We start from the raw sequence: 5,485 nt of genomic DNA, 5'->3' as shown, positions 1-5,485 counted from the left end.
CTCTTTTGCACTCATAAAACATTAACTTTTAATAGGGTTGTTTTGACCAGTTCACATGTGAGTTGACTCTTAGAAAATCTGAGGGTAATTGTGAAGGTCATTATCACGACTTAAATGACAAAAGAGTTTTCTACCTATGGTGGATCAGTAGGATCATCTTTCATGTGGGAAATATGATTGGCTATTATCATCAAAGTATATTTTTAGTAAAGTAAAAGACATGACCCTTAACGCGAATCGTTAAGCAAGCACATATCGAATAGAGAATGGATAAATCGTGATGAATTTATACAATGGTTATCATTTAGCAACAAAAAGAAATGACACAGAAGGACATGGGGGGACCTTAAATGCATATTGCTAAGTGAAGGAAGCCAGGCTGAAAAGGCATTTCGCTAGAGAATTATATAGTATGTGGGTAGACCTGTTAGACAGTGCCAGTACGACACTGAAAAGACAGGCATACAGCCATCCTTTTTGCCTTCTTTTTAAGTTTTAAATATTTTTTCTTAAAGTTGTAACAAGTCCTATTTGCTAGAGTAAACAATTTAACCAAAATTTTTGTCAGTTTTACAAACGAATTTCCAAATTATGAGCTAGCTACTTGTATCAGTTAAGATTCAATCAGGAGTCAAAAACCATACCAATTATTTTAACAGAGAGAATTTAATATAAGGAACTATTTAGCCAAGTGTTAGAACTGGAAAGACAAAAGGAGAACATGAAGATATCACAGAGATAGTAACATCAGGAAGTGATTGACACCCTTAGAACTGAAGGAACAAAGCGTAGGGCCTGGATTATTAAAATTGAGAGCCTTGGGGTTAGGGCCTGAAGATCTAAGATGCTGTTTGCCAAAAGTTTCAGGAACTCAGAGGAGGGACCCTGAGGAGCTGCGAGCCAGATCTCTGAGGAGTGGGTATGTTTGGGTGATAGGGTATCACTGAGGGGTGCAATGAGGCTGGTTCTGGAAATGTGGGAAACCTGGAGCCTGGAATCGAGTCCTGCTACTGGAAGGAACTGCCAATGCTAGGGTGAAGAGCTGTTTCCAGGGTGACAGTGATAGGAACAGAAGACAATGGGAAGGAGCACAGTACCTTGTTCTCCTAGGGCCTCTTATTGATAGAACCTATTGAAGAGCAAGCTGGCAAAGGAGAATTGTGCTTTGCATCACAAAGCAATGAATAGAAGGGTGAGTTTGAGGCTGAATCAATAGCTTAACAACTAGCACACTACTCTAACTGGAACAGTTGTAATTAATATGTTTGCTGTTATAGAAAAGCATGGGTTTTGAGGTCAGACAGATCTGGTTTTGAATTTTAGTTCAAATGGCTACTAGTGTGTTATCTGGGCAAATACTGTATTATATTTAATTTGCTAGGCTCAGAATCTTTATATTAAAACAGGAACCAAGAATATCTATCTCACAGAGCTTTTGTGAGCACCAAATAAGAGCATGCATATAAATTACCTAGAATGGTGGCAGAGCCAGGAATCTTCAACCCCGGGCGGTGGGACTTCAGAGTCACTCTTAATCACTACATATACCAGCTTTTCAATCTACACGGAGAACTAACTGATAAGTCAAAAAATAATATGGTTTGGGGCTAGGAGGGAAGGGTATGTGGTTATGAAAAGACAACATAAGGAATCCTTGTGGTAATAGAATTGGCTACCTTGACTGTGTGGTGGATGCACAAAAAAACTACATAGATGATAACATTGTATAAATAAACACATGTGTACCCACAAACAAAAGTTAAACTGGGGAAATAAGAATAAGATCACTGGATTGTATCAATGTCAATATCTTGGTCATAATATTGTACTATACTTCCAGACTATGTTACTATTGAGCAGTTACCATTGAAACTGGGCAAAGTTTACAAGGGATCTCTAAATTATTTCTTACAACTGCAGGTAGATCTACCATTATGTCAATTAAAATTTCAATTAAAAATAATATACAGTTTTTCATTCATGCTGAAACTACCTTCGCTGATGCCCTTACGTTAACTGTAAGATGAGGAAAATATCAACTGGGGTTATATTCACATCTTACTGAACATTTTAAACCATGATTCTAGGGCCATAAAAATGAAGTGTTTCAGGTTTTGATGCTAATGGAGTTAACTTTACAGACATAGGTAAAAGCTATATTACCTTCAAATAAGATTTTGAGTCTATAAAACTTAATACATTGAATTTTTTGAAGGATTTTGGACACTATCCCAAAACATAAATGCAAAGCTTAAAGCCACACAAATTGTTTAGTCTGGGTCCATGTTACCCCATTACTGATAGTGAAACATAACTGAAAAGGGCTCCAGGTTACCAGAAGTTTTCTTTTTAGCCCCAATCATCCAGAGATTTTACTAAGATTCTTCCTTTCAGTTTCTGTTTGGACATAGCCGTAAGCTAAGTTTTAATCATCATTTTGAATGTAAGATGAAGAAGTATCGTTTAAAAGAACTCAGCTGATTCCATAGATAAGAAACTAAAAAAAAAAAAAAAAGTCTAACCACTATGCTGTACACCTGAAACTAACATAACATTGAATATCAACTGTAATTGAAAATAAACAACTAAAAGAAGCCTTTAAAAAATGTTTATCAAACAGACCTTGCCAAACAGCTGATGTAACAGATAAAACCTAGCTGGTTTTCTACAGTTTTATCTTCTCTTTCCTTGGCTGTGTTCTTATGCAAGTTGTGGGGGCACTGATTTAGTTTTGGGTACCTTCCTACTGTGTGACTGTGGTCGAAATAATCAGTCATTCTGAATCAGTTGCCTGTTCTCTAAGGCCTTCCTGTGATTGAAAACATATCTGAACTAACTTCTTTGCCTGTATTACTGGCGTAAGAAGTGATTGAGAGAGTAATAAGAACACAGGGCAGGATTTTAACAGCCAAGCAAAAACAGAACTATCCTGAGACCTCATTACTCATCTTTGCTTTTATGCCAGATGCTGATGCTGCACCTGTCTTTTCCTTAGGCTGGAAACATCTCTCCCACCACTAAAACGGTCAGAATTGACAAGAGGGGAGGGAATGAGATAAGCCCTTTTCTTGGTGGCTTCATCACAGTGCCATCTCATCTTGTAGTAAACTGAAAATTTATGACATATGCTATATGATGCCTCCTAATCCTACTATTGAAATATAGTCAATTGCTCGGATAACAATGCCTGTTACAAAGGGAAAAAACAAACTCTTTTATTGGGCTTAGTGAATTAGCAACTTGTTTCGAACTCTAAACAATAGCATACTATTATTGTGCTCTGAACAGAGTGCGTGTTCCAGAAATTCTTAATTGTCTGTAATAAGAAGTAAGGAGAAAAATATCCACACATGGAACTATCCCAGTCGGAATTTGATGAAGACATGTGGCTTAAACAAAAACCAATCCTCTTCTCTGAAAATATGTTTCTATTATTGCTTTCATTTTAATTAAAAATCTTCCATCTGTACAGCAAGAGCTAGGCATTGTATCTCAGAATTTCCCCCAGATACCTTACAATTGCGGCATAAAGTCAAACCACCAAAAAAGACAATGGAGCGAATTGATGAACAGGGAAGGAAATTGCATCCGTGTCTGGGCTTCTTCCTCTCAGGCTCCCACGAGCTCCACAGAGATGAGGCTGCCAATGGAGTACAAAGGTTTGCCCTTTGCTGCAAATAACTGTGCTATTCTGAGGGCATCGAAGCCTCTATAAGGCAAAGAAGCCAGTGCATTTGTGACCTCAATTGTAAAGAATTTCAGATTGCAGAAAAGAAGTTTCCAGTGGACTATGCTAAATCAGGGTGAAATTAAAATTACATTAATGCCTTTATAAAACTGTATGTGCTGAGAGTGGGCAGACAGCAGAAATTCACAATGTCACCCCTTCTGAGTCCGAACCCCACAGAGACCAGTTAGTTTGGCCCCGATCCAAGCATGAAAATTTCTCTCTACTCCTAGTAAACTGTTACCAATGACAGTTACTAGGTTGGATAGAAAGGAGGCAAGATTATCTCAAATTAATTTTTCTTCTGCCATTGTGATCATAGTATTCTGGGCCATGCCAGGTCATCAAGTGGGCGGGGGCAGTTGTGGTTTATCTAGTCAATACATTTCCTCATGTCCCTGTTTTTGCTGTGTTTGCATCACTTACTAATCATCTAGCCCTGAAATCCCAAAAACTCACCTTAAACACTCCCATCTCTCGCCACATGTCATAAACCACCACAGTCGAGCTATCACTTTCCTCGCTGTATCTGTTCACGTTTGTTCCCACTGCCATTCTCTCACACCTAAATATGGATTTGGCCTTTCAACATTACCGCCACTCCCCTCTGAGAATTCATCTTCCTAACACCATTTCGTGCCACTCCTTTGCTCAAAAGCTTTCGATGGTAAATACCTCTGGATTATTAAGTAAAGGCCTAAATTAAACCAAGCATCCACAAGCTATAAAAATCTGGCCTGGAGTTGCACTTCCAATCTTATCTTCCTACATGAATTGTACATTCCTCCCAAATGAGTCTATTTGCTGCCCCTAAAACATGTGACTCATTCCTATTGCCTTTGCCTTCCAAGGCTGTGGTCCCTGCCTGGGACGCCCTGCCTGGCTAATATTTAGTCATGCACCCTGGAGCTCTTAGCGAACTTCTCGAGTGCACAGCTCTTGCCTCCCCGGCTAAACGTCACACTCAATATGGGGCTGGTCCCGCAGTCTGTGTTCTTGGCTCTGAAGAGCTTCTTTATTAGATTTAATTCTTTTTAACTCCTCATTATTTGACATTATGGCAGAAAATTATGGAATCTGTGCTGTCATCAGTTACTGATCCCCATCTACCGATCTAGACATTCTGGAACCTGGTTGGTTCTATATGATAAATGGCATCTATATATGATACAATTTGATTTTAGGTGCAAAATACTGAAATATGGAATATTAGTGCCAAAAGGAGTTTAAAAGGCTGTGTTGTGCTTTGCTATTCAAAGTGAGGTCCACAGATCAGCAGCATTGTTTCACTTGGGAGCTTGTTAGAAATATAAGATCTTGGGCACTATCCTGACCTATTGATTAGAATACACAGGGGATTTGTGTGCTTAGTAAAGTCTGAGAAGCATGAAGGCAATCCCTACCTTGAGATCCAGAATGATTGCTGAAATAGTGAAAAGAAAGAGGAAAGATAATTATTTAGAAATTATTCTGAAATCGAAACCAGAAGTTGTGCATTTCATGTTATTTACCAGCAGTGACCCTGGAAAAATCACTAACCATTTCGGGCTTTGTTTTCTGATCTTTCAAATGGGAATAACATCTCCATGTTTTTTTCATGGAGCGATTGTGAGGTTTGGAAAAAAATATGAAAGTGATTTAAAAATCATGTAAGTTCTAGGCATATTTTTTAAAAAATTTTTTTTTTTATTGCTTTTCTCAGAATTACACAACTGGTTTGTGGCAGAGCAGGGACCATAACCCAGCTGCCCTGACTTC

The 5,485-nt window shown here is 38.4% G+C and overlaps 1 long non-coding RNA gene across 1 annotated transcript; it reads right to left on the bottom strand.

Annotated features, from left to right (window-relative positions):
• Positions 1-3,190: 3,190 nt before the first annotated feature.
• Positions 3,191-4,429, bottom strand: LOC118606830. The gene is made up of 2 exons (XR_004952656.1): positions 4,187-4,429; positions 3,191-3,640 (listed from the first exon to the last, which is right to left on the bottom strand). It is a non-coding gene; the product is annotated as an uncharacterized LOC118606830 (long non-coding RNA).
• Between the last annotated feature and the right edge of the window lie 1,056 nt (positions 4,430-5,485).

The sequence above is a fragment of the Rousettus aegyptiacus genome, unplaced genomic scaffold (genome assembly GCF_014176215.1).
Source record: "Rousettus aegyptiacus isolate mRouAeg1 unplaced genomic scaffold, mRouAeg1.p scaffold_m13_p_8, whole genome shotgun sequence".
NCBI lineage: Eukaryota > Metazoa > Chordata > Mammalia > Chiroptera > Pteropodidae > Rousettus > Rousettus aegyptiacus.
This window is presented reverse-complemented; position numbering and strand designations above follow the sequence as displayed.